The sequence below is a fragment of the Trematomus bernacchii genome, unplaced genomic scaffold, assembly GCF_902827165.1.
Source record: "Trematomus bernacchii unplaced genomic scaffold, fTreBer1.1, whole genome shotgun sequence".
NCBI classification, from domain to species: Eukaryota; Metazoa; Chordata; class Actinopteri; order Perciformes; family Nototheniidae; genus Trematomus; species Trematomus bernacchii.
In genome coordinates, this window is record NW_022987607.1 from 1540559 (window position 1) to 1561715 (window position 21157).

The following is a 21157-nucleotide window of genomic DNA, read 5'->3' on the forward strand; positions in this document are numbered from 1 at the left end:
GTTTGATGCATACAAATACTGTACTGTATATGATGATTGTTGAAAATGCACTTTTACTAGAAGGCCAGCTCGACCAGTTGGTACAGGCTCATAAAAACAAAACTGTGTGATCAGTCAAAAAAAATTATAATTGTTTGTGGTTAGTTGTGGCCCATTTGATAAAAAAATGCAAACAAATAATTTTCCCATAGCTTTTTTCTTGGTCTGGCAGTTAAAGGGTTAATCTGAGAAAGTCTCATTTGAAAGATGCTTTTTGTTAAACCTATTCAGCAATTGTTGGTCAGCAAGATCTCCTAAATCAGAGCTGTGGTCTGTTCCTATTCAGTGTCATAGAAAGGCCTTGTGGCAGTCATTTGACTATTACCCTGTACATTATGCCCACACATCAAAACACATCTCTGCTCACTGTTATTAGAGCATTCGTATTGTATTATCTTCCTGATTGTATATAGTTTATTTTTGTGTTCATGTACCATGTTTAGAGCTTTAGTAAAGTGCAAGTGCGTTTTCAGAAGGAAACACTTGTGTGCTTTGGAGCTACATGCTGTAATGTAAAAGTACCTGTTGTGCCTTGTGGCCACTGGAGGGCAGCAGAGGAGCAAGTCAGTGCGACATCAGTTGTGAATGAGAAGAAACACAAAGCAACAAGTCTCCCCTGAAATGAATACATTATGTTTTATACGATATATCCACACAAGCTTATGGTCTGTTTTGCCTAATGTTCATCTTCATTTTGCACAAGCTGGGAATTATTTGTGGTAATGTGGTGGCTCGATGAAATGTTTACAAAGCTTTAGTGTGATGGGCAGCTTGGTCTTCACTTGCTAGAAAGCGTTTTAAAAACAGACCATTATCCCTCCTGACCAACATCATCTGGAGATTGTAAAGAACATTTGTTTTGGTCTGGCAATGTTTAGCACTGCCAATATTTGATTTAATATCATTTACTCCTTGTCAAAAATGTATAGAAGGTTTAGTGCGACATCTCCAGGTGACCAGGTAGTCTGTTTCTGCTCATGTTAAGGTGTGGTTGTGTTTAGTGTTGCCAAGTTCAGTTGACCAATCATATATTAGGCCAACAGTGAAAACACCCTCTCTGATGCATATGTGGTAACTGTGGCTGGGGTCCCCTTTAAATAGCTGACAACACCAACTCCTGTTGAGGGGATGGAGGAACCTGTGGACCCTCAATCTAAATTCGAAGTTGCTTTGCCGATGTTGGGGCTTCCCTTCACGAGGACAATAACAGAGGCATTCATGACCAAATAGAATGCAGCTTTATTTCACAAATATACATGTTAACATGTCAATGTTCAGCGGGTCAACGGGTAACAGGGTGAACATACTTTACACTATGACATGGTGGGTTTCCCCTCCTCAGATGGGCAGGTCTGGTCCACTAGGTCACAATGCCTGCTAACTGAGGGACACAAAGAGAACAAAAGCACGCACTACTCAAAGCACAACTTCTACAAAATGATTACAGTGAGAGTTAGTTTACTCACCCTTTTAAAGTGTCACCCGGTGCAGTCCCTACACTGAAAGCAGACAAGGTTCCCCCAGAGGGAGAGGAGCCTGTAACACAAGCACTTAGTCAATTATATTGTCCACAATCTGCACACTAGAGAACTATTGACAGAAAATAAAAATAAAAAAGAACTAGGACAGTAGACTTTTAAAAAACAAACGCAACATAATAGTTGCCAGCTCAAACACCAATTCAATATAGCATTAAAGAAGGTTAAAAACCAGGCTTACTTTGACAGAGTAATAGATCCTCCTGGCTCCATCCAGGAGGGGGAACGCTCATACTCAGCTCTATGGATTAAACACAAAAACAGATGTTATAAAGAATAATAAGAGCTAGAAGAAAGTGAGCAAACGTCCATAGCCAGTTTCCCGGGTTGCTCGGCTGGTTATGAGCACTTCTACACTCTGCAAAACACCTACAAGTTGCTTCAAAACTATTACAACTTGGAGTAAAACACCATATTAAACGGTGCGTACGCTCAAAAGATGGCGTACGCCAGTTTCTACGCACTGTTTGCGATTTAAAAAAAACTAACTTCAGGGGGAAATGTGCGGTCCTCCACGCACATAACCTGGCTGCCCCTCCTCCTCCTCGAACTCAGATCCAGAGAGGAGTTTCCAACCAAAGACTGAGGACGACACTGGAGACTCTTCTGAACCTGACGCTGAACACAGTGCTGATTGGAAGGAGACCAGAGAACCTGCCTCAGGCTCAAAGTCACTGAAAAATAGACAAGAATCTGTCAGTGATCCACGACGTAGTGCTGAAAAGAAACCACTCAGCTGCTCAGTCTGTAAGAAAGCTTTAAGACATAGAAGAGATCTAGATCCACACATGAGAATCCACACAGGAGAGAAACCCTTTCGCTGCTCAGTTTGTGAGGAAGCTTTTTCACAGAATATACATTTATAATTTATATTTTTAAATAAAACTCTGAACTGAACTTTGTGTGGAAACTTTATTTAGAATTCATTACGCAACTTCTGATATTTGACTGCAACACGGGTCAATAAAACACAACATGGTGCATAAATAAGCACAGTCGAGATGATGAGATGATACACACACATATATACATACATACATACACATATATATATATGATGCATCATAATATATATATATATACATATATATATATGATGCATCATAATACAGCTCTGTAGTACAAACCTTTCTTTAATCAAATCAGTTTTATTGATTCAGATGACCCATCCGTACGCGGTACGCACAACCACGGGAGAGACCCTCCTGTCCCCGGCACAAACACACTGACACACTGCCTGAGGAAGGTTATGTGTATTTTGTTTGTCATTAACTTTTTTCGGACCACTTATTTATTTATTTTGGTGACGATCCGACCTCCATGCTGCTACTCTGGTTCAAACTGCATCCACCAAACAATGTGATTTGTCTCCACCTCCCCAAAAGAACCAAAATCTGACTCGGTGTGAAATGTCTTTTTTAGCTGTTCTGTTGTCATTTCCTGCGATCTTCTTCATGATGAATATTAATACGGGGCGTTTTTTTGACTATTTATAGGCAAAGATGGGCGTTACGTGAAGCCCGCAAAAGCTCCGCCGCATTTCGAGTTGATTGTGATTAATTGATTGATTGATTGATTGAAAAGTTTATTAACAGCTTGTATATTGGGTACAGTACAGTACAGCTCAAAACATACAATTGTTAAGGGGATGCAGACCAGAGAAAGACTTTCGTCTTGTTTACATCAGGGTCCCCCATTTCCAATTCATCATATCATTTAAGACATATAAGACATATTTGACATACAGATGGCTTATTTACAATTTACATACAGGTGGTTTTTTACATACAGATGGCTTATTTACAATTTTCATTTTAGATTTCGTTCTAATACATCCTAACCGGACATTTAAGACATACCAAGTCTACAGATATACAGTTAGTAACAGAGTCTAAAATGTGAGTATATACATAGATGAAAAAAAATAAAATAAAATAAAAAAGGGAAACCGGCAAGTCGCCGGTACGCTGTGTTTTATGAATCGGAAAATGTCTGTGCGTATTTATTTGCTTTGTCCTACGTAAGCCACCTTCCCACGTGAATCCTACGCAAAGCTTTATAAATGAGGCCCCAGGTCTCGTGCTTTCAATGTCGGAAGAGTTTCCCTCCATGATGGGAAAACGTATCTTGCCCTCGCCCTATCCAAACTGACCTGAGACCCTTCCATAGGTTCATTGAAAAGACCATAAAACCACCTTAAACCCGCGAGTCCTACCTTGAGGGAGATATCGGTGAGCGTGCCGTTTTTTTTGTCTTTTTTATTAGAAAATTCACAATTTAATATTAACAAAATGTACAAGTGGTTTCAACGTGGCCCTACATTTAAAACAATCAAAAATAATCATCATGCAAAACATGACAAAATAAAATAAATTAACTGAATGTAATTAGCCAAAAATAGATTGCCAAAAAACAAATAGATCTTACTTGGGTTGTTCAATCATAGGAACTGAAAATACAAAAACAGAAAACGAGAAACAAAACACAGCAAACAGGCAATCATTTATATACAAACCATACTTTACGTTTCACACCACATGTTAGCCAACACTATCATATTTAAACACCAGTTTGTCATTGTCACCAACCTCCACCAGAGTGCACCCATCCACAAAGTTCTCCAGAAAAGCATCCTTTTCCAGGTACACGTATGCTATCTGAACGTCCTTGCTTAAAATCCTTTTGAACAGATCCCATACGTCCACCTTTCTGTTCCCAAAATGGGCTAAGTCTCTCCTAAGTTTTACAGCATACCGGGCATGGCTCAGCACATAGTTACAGAAATTCACATTGGGTCCTTTCACTCCCCCACTCATCCCAAACAGCCACAACTCCTTCCATACCATCGTTTTTAATATTCTATCCCCCCAACACTTATCAATTAGCCCCTTCAACCGTTCAAAATACACTTTCAGCTCTCCACATTCAAAAAATTCATGCATACACGTTTCGACCATTACCTTACACACATCACACTCTTTCTTCACCGTGACATCAAACCTGCTTATGATCAGATTGTTGTACACCCTGTTGTGACGAAAAAGAAAATCAAAGTGCTCACATTCAATGCTATTCCATTTCACCCTTAAATTTCCCCACACCTTCCGCCCATCAAACCTTTCAAAAACATTTTCCCACACCCGCTCAGAAGCAGGTCTTCTTATTTTACCGCCCCTCAGCATTTTGTAAATCACCCTAGTGTTTACTTTCTCCATTTTAACACAAGTATCCCCCTCCCCCACATACATTTCTGCCACGCTCTCTCCACTTCTTGTAGCCTCACATTCAACCATTCTCACCCAACCCACAGGCATACCTTTTTTCACCCTCTCCATGATTTCTTCCGCCACTCTCAACTGCATAATTCCCCCCGTACCCCTCACCTCATCCACTATCACCCGTGCCCCCATGAACCCCGGCACATACTCATAAACCAAATCCCTTATGTTTCTAAAACCCGCCCTCCACATTTGGAGATTGAATACAGGACACTTCTTCACCGTGATCATATGGTTTAGAAAGATGGGCTGATTCCACACTTGCTCAACATTCACACACTTATGCTTCACCCCTTTTAGAAACTCACCCCATGCTAATAAAGCCTCCCTGTGGTACCCAGAAACGCCATTAAGCATTTCTTTTCTCAAAGCCATAAATAAGGCGCTGTCACCACAGCCTCCACACTTATTAATTGCTTCTTTTAAAAATACTTTCCACGCATAATCTTTTTTATCTTCCTTATCACCAACATATTTTAATATCATTTTGACCCTCAGCGCCTTCTTTTTCCTTTCCAGATTAATGAGCTTCATCCCTCCATCCCTATACTCATTCTCCATCACCTCCCTAGCAATTTTGACTCCCTTCCCTTCCCACAAAAACTCTTTTATTGCCATATCTATTTCTTTGTGAACCCTTTCAGGCATTTCCATGACATTCAGAACATGGATTATTCTGCTCATTATGAGCCCATTTATCACTACTACCTTCCCCCTTAACTTTAAATGCCTCATCTTCCAAAACTTTAACGTTTTCTTCATCCTGTTGATGATTCCCTCATATTGCTCATCCCTCCCCTCCACTTCTTTTATACCCAAATTAACACCCAGCACCTTAAAATAATCTTTCCTTTCTTTGAGCCCTATTCCTGTCCTATCTACCTCACCCTCACCTATATACATGACCTCTGATTTCTCTATATTGATCTTTGCCCCTGATGCTCTACCATACTGCTGCACTACCTCTAACACTTCTCTCACACTATCCCCATCCCTAACCGTGACCGTGGTGTCATCCGCATACTGGTACAGGAGACTAATCTGTGCCCCCGGTATCTCCACCCCTCTGATGTTTTGGTTCTTAGTTAGCATGGCTGCTAAAGGTTCTGCGGACAAGGCGTACAGCATTGAGGAGAGAGGACATCCCTGCCTGACCGACCTCCCCAACCTAAACACGTTTGTGACAATCCCATTTATTTTAACACAACTCACCGCCCGACTATATAATCTTTTTATCCAACCCACCAACTTCACCCCAAACCCTGCTTTCCCCAACACTCTATATAAATACTCATGATTGACACGATCAAACGCTTTATTTAAATCAAGGCTCATTACTATGCCACCCTTCCCCTCCTTCATATGTCTAATAGTATCTCTGATGCTGCTTGTCGTGTCACTTATGACCCTCCCCGGTACACTATACGCCTGAGTCCCACCCACAACCGTTCCAATTACCCTCTTTATTCTATTTCCTAACACCCTCGCCAATATTTTGTAATCATTATTAAGCATACTTAACGGCCTGTAATTTTCTAACCTGTCCCTATCACCCTTTTTGTAAATTATACTTATAACCCCGGTTGCCATGCTGGTCGGCAAGTCATCCTGCTCCTCAATGCGTTTGAACACCCTGTGCAATACCGGCACCAACAGTTCCTTAAAAGTGATGTAGAATTCTGCCGTTAACCCATCTAACCCCGGACTCTTATTTCTACCCAACCCTACTATTGCTAAATCAATTTCTCCTGTACCAATCCCTCCCTCACACATCTCTCTATCATTATCATCTAAAGCTTTATCCATAGTGTCTATCGCCGTCTCTACACTCTCTCTATCCGCCTCTTCTGTCTTGAATAATTCCCTGTAAAACTCCTCCACTCTTTCTGCTATCCCGACTAAATCTGTTATTTTCCTACCATCCTTTCCCTCAACCTGTTTTAAATATTTGTTTTCCTGCTTCATTTTTTCCAAACTCAGAAAATACCCAGTACACCTTTCCCCTTCCATTGCATGTTGTGCCCTGCTTCTAACAATCACCCCCCTACATGTGTCCCTCTCTATACCCTCTAGCTCATCTTTGATCCTCGTGTATCTCCCTAAATCTCTCCCTATCTCACAGTCTATCTTCGCTGCCTCTTTGGCCAACTCTCCCCTCACCCTTTCCTCCCTTCTTCTATCAAGCATATTTTTCCCCTTACTGTGTTTTATGCTTATTCTCTTGATCTCCCTCTTTAAACTCCCCCCACCAATCTAATATGTTATTGTCCCTTGTATCACCCCCCTTCCTTATACATTCTCTCACCCTTTTTTTATACACCTCATCAATCAGTAGTTTTGCATTCAAGCACCACACCCCCCCGCCTCTCCCATTCAGCCCCATCCTGAGACCAAGAACCATATGATCACTCAACGCCGTGGTCCTAGATTCAATCTTCCCAATCTTTTCATTCACAGCTTCCGAGCACAGAGCCAAATCAATCCTGCTCTGCAGAAGTTTCTCCTTCACCACTCGTCTCCAAGAAGATTCCCTAACATCCATATTCCTTTCTCTCCACACATCTATCAACCCATTCTCATCCATAATCTTTTGGAGCGCCACCCTAGAGGAGTCATTCCTGAATCGAGCACCCGCAGGCGCATCCAACTTCCCACACCACACATTAAAGTCTCCCACAATCAAACAGTTCCCCCCACATTTACCATCCAACCCCTCAAAGAAAACCCTTCTCTCCCTCTTTGTATTAGGTGCATACACATTGATCAACTTAAACGTGTCCCCCATGTATTCATACTGTACCCCAATCATCCTCCCTTCACCATCATCCTCAACCTTCCTTGCATTCTTCACATCCCCCGAATTGATAAGTATCGCCACCCCTCTAGCACGCTCACCCCCATTATTTGCAAACACTTCACCTCTCCACTCCTTTTTCACCTCATCCACACTCTCCCCATCCCAATGTGTTTCCTGCAGACATATGATGCTGGCCTCACACAGACTTAGCGCCCGGCGTCTTCTGCACTTATTTTTTAGACCATTGCCATTAAATGATGATATAGTAGCCATGAGAAGGGATGCTATTAATATGCCAGCTATTAGTGTCATCTTCAGCTTATGTCTTTCCCGGCCCCCCCCTCCCTTCAAGCTCGCCCTCCTTCTCTCTGACTCTCTCTCTTTGTCCTCTTTTCGCTTAGCCATCAGCCTGGCACTCTCCGATGTGGCCCTCCTTTCCTCATTCCTGCCTCTCCTCTGGCTGCGACCTCTCGACCTCCCACCATTGGAGCCCCCGAAGACCATTGCGCCCATTGTACCCTCCTCTCCATCAGGCACTTCCTCTTCCATCCCTGAAGCCTCCGAGATGTCCTCCACCACCGGACCCTGTTGCTCCTTTCCCTCGTTGCTGCTCACCTCTGCGCTTCTGCTGCTTCCCTCGGCGCCTCCGCCGCGCCTGGCACTTTTCTTGTTGTTTCCAACGTCAGGTGCTTCCTCTTCAATCCCCGAAGCCCCCGAGATGTCCTCCACCACTGGACCTTCATCCTCACTGCTGATCTCCTCATGGGGTCTTTTCTTTGCTCCCTCCGCTTCGTCGCCTTCCCCCACGTCTACCTCCTCCTCCTCCTCCTCCTCTTCCTCCTCCTCCTCCTCGTCTTCCTCCTCCTCCTCATCTTCCTCCTCGTTTTCCTCCTCGCCTTCCCCGTCTTCTTTCTCTCTCTCTCTCCTCTCTCTCTCCGCACGCTCAGCTCCATACCTGCACTCCTTGGCATAATGTCCTTGCTCATTGCACCTGAAGCACTTGAAGTCTGGGCATTCCCTGTAGATATGACCCGGCTTTATGCATAACCTGCACACTGGAACCTGGCCATTGTGCAGGACCCGGAAGTACTCCGCCCCTTTCACCGTGTCAAACTTTGTGGAGTACGGTAGGGAGCGGACCTTATTATTGAACCTTACTCTGAGGAACCGGGTTGCCGTCTGCAATGTCCGAGTCTGGCCACACTCTTTTTTTAATGACCGAGATGGGCTTAACTCCCCACTCCTCAAGCCTATTTAATATTATTCTATCAGGCAGATAAACAGGCAGATGCAGGAAAGAGACGGTCGCATCAGTGCTCATAATGTTTTTTAGCGTGTACCGCAGCCCCATTTACTCTCAGCCCCTCCATTAGTTTCGTTTTCCCCAGGATGGTCCTCATAGTTACTTCGTATTGTTCTCCTGTCACCCTGCACCCATCCACTGTCCCACACTGTTTCTGAATTCCTTTCAGCAGGTCCATCATAGTCAATACACCTTCCACAACCACTTCCACAGTTAAATCCACACTGTACCTCACTCTCTCCTTCTGCCCCCTCTTTTCCTTCCTCTCCCGTTTTCTTGCCTTGTTCTTGCTCTTCGTTGTCCTTCCTTTCGTCCGTCTTTTCACCAGCTCTTCCGCCTTCCATGTTCGGCACCTCTGCACTGTCCACTCCAGACGCAGTTGCCATCAACACTTGCGCCGCACAAGATCACAGCACCGGGGGGAGGGGCCCAAACAGCAAAGCCGTTTGGGGAGACCGTGCCCCGGTCGTACTACACTCAAACAAACCAAATGCACCCAACAATGTCCACGAAGATGTACTGAAAAGACTCACAATCGTAATTTCACTCTCACTCAATTTCCCGTTTGAAGTTGCACTGAACCGTCAGAGATATCGGTGAGCGTGCAGCCAAGAGAAAGGTTTTCTGAAACTGCCCGGAAAAACTTTTATAACTTACATTTTATCGGGCACCGGTCATGTGATCACGTCACGTGACAATGACGTCACATTCCCACACATATATAAGAAGCAGCCTGTCACTTGAAGCTTCACAATCTCCATCCCCTCCAACGGGTCAGTACAACTTTAACAGACAGAGACGGTGACATCATCATCATCATCATCATGCTGGGTTTCCTCTTCCTGTTGGGCCTGGCTCTGGGTGCTGTGTCTTCTTCAGATGATGAAGAAGACACAATGGAGCTCCAGCAAGACACCTGTCCCTCCTACTGGTTCTCCTTCAACGGCCGCTGCTACAAGTACTTCAACACAGAGAACGACCTGGGCTGATGCAGAGCTCTACTGTGTGTCCCAAGGGAGGCAACCTGGTGTCTATCCACAGCAGAGAGGAAGAGGATTTTGTCAAATTCCTGATCAAAAGGCTCTGACTCTAATGAGGGAAGCAACATGGATCGGACTCCATGACATCGCCAAAGAAGGAAGATGGATGTGGTCTGATGGGTGTGCAGCCAAGTATTTCTTTTGGAATGCAGGACAACCAAAACAACAAGGGACGAGGTGAAGACTGTGTACTCAACAACTGGAGGGGGAAGTGGAATGATGCGAAGTGTTCAAAAACTTTTCCCTCAGTTTGTGCATCTCGCACAACTTGTCCTTAGCAGCTGAGATGTTACGTGTTCACCTGTTTTGTTATCATGATAACAATAAAGACACAGATGTAAACTTATATGTGTGTGAACAGAAGTCCTTTTGTCTAACCTTTATTTTCATGAATGTTACATATTCACACTGGTCGCTCCAGGGGTTAATCAAAGGAATCATTTCTACACCTTTTTTTAAATATCATCAATTCAGTCCTGCCTTCCTTGCTTGCTTGTTCAACTTTCGGCCAGACAGCCCTTCGTGCCTCCCTGTCTTCTTTGCTGAGGTCTTCTGCAAAGCGTATTTTGAGATGAGCCAGGGGCGGATCTAGAACAATATTCATGGGGTGGCAGGAGATTGAGGGGTGGCATCCCCTGGCAGAAGTATATGCTGATTTAATCGCAGTCATATCAATCAATGTTAACTTGGAAATCAACAATATTGATATTTGACCTCAATAACAGGTGACATTATTGTGGCACATCAGTAAAGCCTTACATATAAATATAAAAGGTGGCAGACATCATTTAATGAATTTTAACTGAATGAGTTTGTTTCACTCTTAGACCAGCAGGGGTACCAAATCTATGAAGACTGCTGCAATAAGTAAATTAACTGTCTCATCGATTGTCTGAATGAATAATATGATCTTATTCCTATCAGCTGTCAATCACTGTTATGATTCACATATTCATTAATTATTGAATAAACTATATTTTTTGGAGGAGTTAATGATGAATGTTCCTCAAGATGCTTGCTCACCCTCCTTCAAATTGGAAAGACAAGTAATTACGATCTATCAATATTCAAAAGAACAGTTCAGCGCCCCACGACTTTACTGCAACAGTTACAACCCCTTGACTTTACATCAGAAAGAACAAACATTAAAGAAGTGACTAACTGCATCAGTTAGGGTTAAACGTGTATTCAGCTCAAACACATCGCTGCAGTTATTATCCAGTGGAAAGCCCTTACCTGCTGGCAGTTAAATCAAAGTGGTTACTTTTTTTTGGCAGTGTAGTTTTACACACCGTCTTATTTGACTTTCTCAGGACTTGAAACAGTTTTTTGGGGGCAGACCCCCACAAAGAAAAAATATATACACACATACAAGGTCATCTTAACAGTTTTGTATGCTCATCCGTGAGCAGAGCATCAAGTTGACTAGGCCTAAACAAATGATTGTAGGCCTAGTGCATTCACCACGAATCATTTTTGTGCCCACAACTTCAAACCTCGCCCTCAAGTAAGGCCATGGATGCGGGATGTCTTGCTGGAGGTCTGATGACTCGCCTCCTCGATGTTATCTTCATTTTCAGTCCTGTCGCTGACTGTACTAGCGTTACTCTTGGACATTATGCCGTAACAATAACGTCTTGAAGTATGTTTTCCTGATCATACTTGAATACTTTTAATCAAGTACAATTTTCAATGCGGTACATTTTCTTACAATGTAGTATTCGTACTTCTACTTAAGTAAAGGATATGAATACTTCTTCCCCCACTCACTGATTGACTCACTTAATATTGAGCTCATAAAGCTCTTGCTATAAGGATCCAAGAATTTATATACAATAATGTCATTGTTAGCTAATGAATGTTTCCATGCTGAACAACGGCAACATGACAACGTTTTCATTGGTCCCTCTTCTTTAGAGAAGACCAGGAAATGATGGATACACGGATCGTGTTCAAATCAATAGGCACGCATGACTCTAAATAATAATGATCACGCCACCAAACACACATTCAAACTAAAGGAACCAGCCTGTTTGGAAAAATGTGAGAAGTAGAAAGTACAGGTATTTGTGTTCAACATGTAAGAAGTAGAAGTACAGGTATTTGTGTTCAAAATGTAAGAAGTAGAAAGTACAGGTATTTGTGTTCAAAATGTAAGAAGTAGAAAGTACAGGTATTTGTGTTCAACATGTAAGAAGTAGAAAGTACAGGTATTTGTGTTCAAAGTGTAAGAAAGTAGAAAGTACAGGTATTTGAGTTCAAAATGAAATTTGGCCTCTGCATTTAACCTCATCCTAGTACTAGGAGTCTAGTACCAGGAGTCTAGTACCAGGAGTCTAGTATAGGAGTTCTAGTACCAGGAGTTAGTACCAGGAGTCTAGACCAGGAGTCTAGTACCCAGGAGTCTAGCAACCAGGAGTCTAGTACCAGGAGTCTAGTACTAGGAGTCTAGTACTAGGAGTCTAGCACCAGGAGTCTAGTACTAGTCTAGTACCAGGAGTCTAGTACCAGGAGTCTAGCACCAGGAGTCTAGTACTAGGAGTCTAGTACCAGGAGTCTAGTACCAGGAGTCTAGTACTAGGAGTCTAGCACCAGGAGGTCTAGTACCAGGAGTCTAGTACCAGGAGTCTAGCACCAGGAGTCTAGTACCAGGAGTCTAGTACCAGGAGTCTAGTACCAGGAGTCTAGCACCAGGAGTCTATTACCAGGAGTCTAGTACTAGGAGTCTAGTACTAGGAGTCTAGTACCAGGAGTCTAGTACCAGGAGTCTAGTACTAGGAGTCTAGTACCAGGATATCTGGTTGTATATATTGCTCATTTTCCATAAAGAAACAAATGTATTCAGTTTGTGTTTTATTTGAGTTTGATGCATACAAATACTGTATATGATTGTTGAAAATGCACTTTTACTAGGCCAGCTCGACCAGTTGGTACAGGCTCATAAAAACAAAACTGTGTGGTCAGTCAAAAAAAAAAAAAATTGTTTGTGGTTAGTTGTGGCCCATTTGATAAAAAATGCAAACAAATAATTTTTCCCATAGCTTTTTCTTGGTCTGGCAGTTAAAGGGTTAATCTGAGAAAGTCTCATTTGAAAGATGCTTTTTGTTAAACCTATTCAGCAATTGTTGGTCAGCAAGATCTCCTAAATCAGAGCTGTGGTCTGTTCCTATTCAGTGTCATAGAAAGGCCTTGTGGCAGTCATTTGACTATTACCCTGTACATCATGGGTCGGCAACAGGCGGCCCGCGGGCCATTGTTGGCCCGCCAGCAATAATATTTGGCCCGTAATTTTGAGAATAAAAAAAAAAAAAAATTTTGAGATTTTTTTTTTTTTTTTTTTTTTTTTTACAACATCGGACCGACAGTCGCACATATAGGCTATAATGTCCGAATAGAGAATCTACCTACACCTGAAGAATGCTTATTGTACTTTTATCTATGTTGAGAATGAATGACATACAGCACAGGCACAATCAGGCAGCGGGGTGCACTGACGTCAATTAAAGCAGGGGTTCCCAACCCCCGGTCCGCGGACCGGTACCGGGCCGCAGAGGTGTTACTGCCGGGCCGCGAAATAGCTGTGAGTTTATCGTAATATTTGCAGAATTATAAATATATAAAATATTTATCATAATATTTTTTTCAAAAAGTGTTTAATTTTCGCACCTATGCCACCAGTCATATTATTTCATCCAGTAGCTAGTTAATCTTTCACCAGAAAAACCGTTGAAAATGGCTTTTATGATGAGGGATTCGGCGGCTCAGCCTTATAAGGTCTCCTCTCGTGCGCACGAGCATGTTACCGGTGCGCCAAGTAGGAAGAGGAGCGCACAGGAGACAACCGTTTTGATTGCAGACTGTTATGTTTATGTGGGGAAATGGTGGTGCATACATTATTTGAGATATATTTCAAACTCGGACTTCATTTTAAGGACATGTCGGCCAGGGGTGTAGAGCTATTTGTTTAAGCACCGGATTGCAAAACAGAAGAGTAAACCAGTCTGCCTTGATCTATGAATTAATGTCCGGGACTCTCGGACCCGCAGCTGCCCGCAGCTGCTTTATAGACGGAAACCCTCCTTCACTTCTTTAAAAACGGCTGCAGCATCCGGAGGCAGCGGCACGTATACTCCGCTTCTGAGAAGTGCAGCACCAGTATGACTGTGTTTAACTTCATCAGAACAGTTTAAGAGTGACTGCAGGCTGCTACGTGTTAACCACACACACCTATACACACACATCTACACACATCGAACTGCCCGATTACTCCCCCTTTTATTAGTTTTATGAAGGAGATGTCCAGTCAGTCACCAAGGCGCATGATGTGTGTGTGTATGTGCTCTGCTCAGCTCAGCTCTGTGTGTTCGGTGTGTTTGTGTCTGTCCGACACCGGCATTTGTTTTCAAATGTTTATGAACAGTAATTTACACACATATGGCTAACTCCATATATGCGGGCTGTTCCCAAAATAAATTAGTTTAATCTTAATCTCGATGTAGTGCTAATGCTGTCGGAGTGCACCGGAACGAACGACACTATCATAATATCTTCTGAAAACAAATGCCAGTGTTCATAATGCGGCTTCTCCTCGTTTCTTCCCAGCATTCACTGGATTATCCGTAAATCATACAAACAAAACCAAAACGTTAATTTATCTGTTTTCCCGTTTTGGTTTAAAAACTGAATAACGTCGGTTTTTTGGTTTTCCGAAAAACCAAAAAATGACAACCGGTTCTTTTTTAAACTTTGTTAATATGTTTTGGATGCATATTGTTCTAGTATCTGTTTCAGGCTGTTACATACAATTAGCCTCTTGTTGCTACCTGCTGGTGGTGAGTAAATATTAAAATCAGTTAAAATTGACAACCGGGTCCGCGTTTTTTTTTTAAGTATCTGCCGGTCCTTGGCACAATAAAGGTTGGGAACCCCTGAATTAAAGTACTTAATTAAAGGACCCTATCATGCTATATTTAAATGATATATTGTAGGGCCATACCTATATAAGGTATATTTATAACGTTTCTGTTTTCAAAATACAAAACAGATCATGCATTTTAGCCATGCCTCATTTCACTTCTATTTGCTGTTCTCCCAGCCCTGTTTTTGCAGGGGGCTGATTCTGTGAGCTGCAGCTGACCACGCCCCCTGCAGGAGAGGGGAGCGTGCTCTGATCAAGTCAGAAGAGGGGGAGAAAAAGAGATCTTCCGTCCTCCCGTGTTTTATTCTTATATTATTATAGAGTCGTTATTCATTTGTTTTAAAGCTCAATAAATAACAAAGAAGACCTTAGACCGGCACTTTTCAAATTTTGTCCGGAAGATTTCAACTTTAACGGACATCTTGACCGGGGAAAGAAAACCTAACTGAAACTCTGCCGCACGGTCCCCTCGTTTCCTTGGAAGAGGCGGAGAGGTGGGTGTTTGTCATCTGCTGGTGGACTAACCGGAGAGAATTACAGTGCTTGCCTCGGGGAGGGAGAACAAAAGCCACAGCGGAGAATAAACAGAAGGGTAACCATGGCAACCATGCGCGGGAAGTCTTCTTCACTGCTTTTGTGGCAGACTACAGCGCCACTTACAGGCCTGGCATATGTACTACAGAGTCTCCAGCGCTTTCAAGCGGCAATGGCCGGCCGTGGCCCAACCCCACATTCCCCTGATAGGTGGAGAGTTGGCCCAATAGCCGTAGCGCCACCGTCCTGACGTCAGGACCGTGTTCAAATCTGGATCAGTTTTTATCAGATCCGTTGCAGCCCCTTTTTTAGAGATTTGGGTATGGAGGAAAATAGAGAGGGTTGTGTTTTCTGACACTTGGTGAGTTCCCTGGAACACCGGGGACACATATTCATGTAGAAAAGACGTACAAAAGTGCATTTTGCATGATAGGTCCCCTTTAAGTATTAATACATTGAGTTTGAGTAAAATACTTGGTTACTGATTAATTTAGGTTATAATATATTAAATAAATTGCAAAGCAAAACATGCTGTCATTTATTATTTGTATTTTTTAAAGGTTTTCAACCTGAAAGAATCCTAATGTGTTCTTGAAAAGTTGAAATAAAGAAAAGGAAAAAGGATTCCAGTTGTCCATGCTCCTCTGTTGGCCCCTCAAGCCTCTCAAATGTGGGCAAACACTCAAAATAAATGCCAAAAACCCAGAGAACTTGACAATACTTATCAGAATAAAAGTATGTTAAATAACACTGCTACCTAGTTACTAACTCACTCAGTGGAGGCTCGTCCATTGAAGAAAGGGAGGACCATCCTCCCTAAAATTTCAGAAAAAAATAAACTTTGAAGAGAACAATAAATACACCTCAATTTAAAAGATAAGTCTGTTAAAATACAGATAATAGCCCTGACTTTTAACATGGGACTGAAATGGGGCTAGAGACGACGAGCCTCCCTTTGGGCGGGTCTATCCAGAGGCTCTGGATTGGGTGCCTATATCATCAGTGAACCAATCAGCGGATCTGACTGCGCATCAGAGTGTTGATGGGGAGGGTTATCAGCGATAGAGTTTTTTTCTGAACCGGGGAACAGGGGCGCTGCGCCCTCTTACCAAAATCAATTCCTTGAATTAGGCTTTGATTATGTTCTGGCCCGCCATCTTGTGGCTCAGCAAAAAATTGGCCCACGGCCAAACTTACTTGCCTACCCCTGCTGTACATTATGCCCACACATCAAAACACATCTCTGCTCACTGTTATTAGAGCATTCATATTGTATTATCTTCCTGATTGTATTGTATATAGTTTATATTTGTGTTCATGTGCCATGTTTAGAGCTTTCGTAAAGTGCAAGTGCGTTTTCAGAAGGAAACACTTGTGTGCTTTGGAGCTACATGCTGTAATGTAAAAGTACCTGTTGTGCCTTGTGGCCACTGGAGGGCAGCAGAGGAGCAAGTCAGTGCGACATCAGTTGTAAATGAAAAGAAACACAAAGCAACAAGTCTCCCTGAAATGAATACATTATGTTTTATACGATATATCCACACAAGCTTATGGTCTGTTTTGCATAATGTTCATCTTCATTTTGCACAAGCTGGGAATTATTTGTGGTAATGTGGTGGCTCGATGAAATGTTTACAAAGCTTTAGTGTGATGGGCAGCTTGGTCTTCACGTGCTAGAAAGCGTTTTAAAAACAGACCATTATCCCTCCTGACCAACATCATCTGGAGATTGTAAAGAACATTTGTTTTGGTCTGGCAATGTTTAGCACTGCCAATATTTGATTTAATATCATTTACTCCTTGTCAACAATGTATAGAAGGTTTAGTGCGACATCTCCAGGTGACCAGGTAGTCTGTTTCTGCTTATGTTAAGGTGTGGTTGTGTTTAGTGTTGCCAAGTTCAGTTGACTAATCATATATTAGGCCAACAGTGAAAACACCCTCTCTGATGCATATGTGGTAACTGTGGCTGGGGTCCCCTTTAAATAGCTGACAACACCAACTCCTGTTGAGGGGATGGAGGAACCTGTGGACCCTCAATCTAAATTCGAAGTTGCTTTGCCGATGTTGGGGCTTCCCTTCACGAGGACAATAACAGAGGCATTCATGACCAAATAGAATGTAGCTTTATTTCACAAATATACATGTTAACATGTCAATGTTCAGCAGGTGTCAACGGGTAACAGGGTGAACATACTTTACACTGACATGGTGGGTTTCCCCTCCTCAGATGGGCAGGTCTGGTCCACTAGGTCACAATGCCTGCTAACTGAGGGACACAAAGAGAACAAAAGCACGCACTACTCAAAGCACAACTTCTACAAAATGATTACAGTGAGAGTTAGTTTACTCACCCTTTTAAAGTGTCACCCGGTGCAGTCCCTACACTGAAAGCAGACAAGGTTCCCCCAGAGGGAGAGGAGCCTGTAACACAAGCACTTAGTCCAATTATATTGCCCACAATCTGCACACTAGAGAACTATTGACAGAAAATAAAAATAAAAAAGCACTAGAGGACAGTAGACTTTTTAAAAAACAAACGCCAACATAATAGTTGCCAGCTCAAACACAATTCAATATAGCATTAAAGAAGGTTAAAAAACCAGGCTTACTTTGACAGAGTAATAGATCCTCCTGGCTTCCATCCAGGAGGGGAACGCTCATACTCAAGCTCTATGGATTATAAAACACAAAAACAGATGTTATAAAGAATAATAAGAGCTAGAAGAAGTGAGGCAAACGTCCATAGCCAGGTTGCCCGGTTTGCTCGGCTGGTTATGAGCACTTCTACACTCTGCAAAAACACCTACAAGTTGCTTCAAAACTATTACAACTTGGAGTAAAACACCATATTAAACGGTGGCGTACGCTCAAAAGATGGCGTACGCCAGTTTCTACGCACTGTTTGCGATTTAAAAAAAAACTAACTTCAGGGGGAAATGTGCGGGTCCTCCACGCACACTCTGACCCATCCGTACGCGGTACGCACAACAACGGGAGAGACGAGAAACTGCGACACCGTTGGGCGAAGGAAGAATGGAGAGAAATATGTGGAAATAATACCATCAATAGAATGTTACCTCTCATTTATCATATATGAAGAATTACTTTGCAAAACTTGATTAAAGCCAATCTTAAAATGATGAAACAACCGCCTGTTTGAGACTCCTCAGTGCACACACACATTGGAGAAATACATAAATACGGAAATGTTATTGATCACCTCTCGATGTTCTCTTGTTAACAAATGTATTCCGTTAAATGATGCGGTAAGCAGAAGGACAGAATTACTTTAAACTGACGCCGTGTAGCTTTTCTATAGGTTAGATAGATACGAGCATGGTTTTATATACCATCATGTTTAAATCATGTTTTATGCCGTTCTTCAATACTTGATAAGTCGCTCGTAAAACACAGGAGGTACGGAAACTAAGAACACCGATGTGGTAAATTGTGCAGCTAATTTAACACAACACGTGTGTTTTATTTCATGTTAACTGGTGGATATAGAGTTGCTGCGAGGAGGGGGGGTTGAGACGCACAGGCTGCAGTGGAGACGCTGCGCACAGCTGATCGACAGCTGGAACACAAACCACCAAATACAAATTAATAATTCAGATCCAGTCGTCATGACTCCACTCCGGAGGGATTCCCCGATACTTTCTTACAGTTTCTCATCATGGGGGGGGGGGGTGTCTCCTGTCAACGGCACAAACACACTGACACACTGCCTGAGGAAGGTTATGTGTATTTTGTTTGTCATTAACTTTTTTCGGACCACTTATTTAGGTGACGATCCGACCTCCATGCTGCTACTCTGGTTCAAACTGCATCCACCAAACAATGTGATTTGTCTCCACCTCCCCAAAAGAACCAAAATCTGACTCGGTGTGAAATGTCTTTTTTAGCTGTTCTGTCGTCATTTCCTGCGATCTTCTTCATGATGAATATTAATACGGGGCGCTTTTTTGACTATTTATAGGCAAAGATGGGCGTTACGTGAAGCCCGCAAAAGCTGCGCGGCATTTCGAGTTGATTGTGATTTATAAAATAGAGAAACCGGCAAGTCGCCGGTACGCTGTGTTTTATGAATCGGAAAATGTCTGTGCGTATTTATTTGCTTTGTCCTACGTAAGCCACCTTCCCACGTGAATCCTACGCAAAGCTTTATAAATGAGGCCCCAGGTCTCGTGCTTTGAATGTCTGAAGAGTTTCCCTCCATGATGGGAAAACGTATCTTGCCCTCGCCCTATCCAAACTGACCTGAGACCCTTCCATAGGTTCATTGAAAAGACCATAAAACCACCTTAAACCCGCGAGTCCTACCTTGAGGGAGATAACGGTGAGCGTGCCGTTTTTTTTTGTCTTTTTATTAGAAAATTCACAATTTAATATTAACAAAATGTACAAGTGGTTTCAACGTGGCCCTACATTTAAAACAATCAAAAATAATCATCATGCAAAACATGACAAAATAAAATAAATTAACTGAATGTAATTAGCCAAAATAGATTGCCAAAAAACAAATAGATCTTACTTGGGTTGTTCAATCATAGGAACTGAAAATACAAAAACAGAAAACGAGAAACAAAAACACAGCAAACAGGCAATCATTTATATACAAACCATACTTTACGTTTCACACCACATGTTAGCCAACACTATCATATTTAAACACCAGTTGTCATTGTCACCAACCTCCACCAGAGTGCACCCATCCACAAAGTTCTCCAGAAAAGCATCCTTTTCCAGGTACACGTATGCTATCTGAACGTCCTTGCTTAAAATCCTTTGAACAGATCCCATACGTCCACCTTTCTGTTCCCAAAAATGGGCTAAGTCTCTCCTGAGTTTTTACAGCATACCGGGCATGGCTCAGCACATAGTTGCAGAAATTCACATTGGGTCCTTTCACTCCCCCACTCATCCCAAAACAGCCACAACTCCTTCCATACCATCGTTTTTAATATTCTATCCCCCCAACACTTATCAATTAGCCCCTTCAACCGTTCAAAATACACTTTCAGCTCTCCACATTCAAAAAATTCATGCATACACGTTTCGACCATTACCTTACACACATCACACTCTTTCTTCACCGTGACATCAAACCTGCTTATGATCAGATTGTTGTACACCCTGTTGTGACGAAAAAGAAAATCAAAGTGCTCACATTCAATGCTATTCCATTTCACCCTTAAATTTCCCCACACCTTCCGCCCATCAACCTTTCAAAAACATTTTCCCACACCCGCTCAGAAGCAGGTCTTCTTATTTTACCGCCCCTCAGCATTTTGTAAATCACCCTAGTGTTTACTTTTCTCCATTTTAACACAAGTAATCCCCCTCCCCCACATACATTTCTGCCACGCTCTCTCCACTTCTTGTAGCCTCACATTCAACCATTCTCACCCAACCCACAGGCATACCTTTTTTCACCCTCTCCATGATTTCTTCCGCCACTCTCAACTGCATAATTCCCCCCGTACCCCTCACCTCATCCACTATCACCCGTGCCCCCATGAACCCCGGCACATACTCATAAACCAAATCCCTTATGTTTCTAAAACCCGCCCTCCACATTTGGAGATTGAATACAGGACACTTCTTCACCGTGATCATCTGGTTTAGAAAGATGGGCTGATTCCACACTTGCTCAACATTCACACACTTATGCTTCACCCCTTTTAGAAACTCACCCCATGCTAAT

General features: G+C 42.6%; 2 long non-coding RNA genes across 2 annotated transcripts; both read right to left on the minus strand.

Moving 5' to 3' along the window:
- Positions 1-1320: 1320 nt before the first annotated feature.
- On the minus strand, positions 1321-19802 carry LOC117482897. Its single transcript, XR_004555935.1, has 4 exons — positions 19774-19802; positions 1759-1818; positions 1506-1575; positions 1321-1420 (listed from the first exon to the last, which is right to left on the minus strand). It is a non-coding gene; the product is annotated as an uncharacterized LOC117482897 (long non-coding RNA).
- On the minus strand, positions 17557-18087 carry LOC117482898. The gene is made up of 3 exons (XR_004555936.1): positions 18060-18087; positions 17802-17871; positions 17557-17716 (listed from the first exon to the last, which is right to left on the minus strand). It is a non-coding gene; the product is annotated as an uncharacterized LOC117482898 (long non-coding RNA).
- Positions 19803-21157: the final 1355 nt, after the last annotated feature.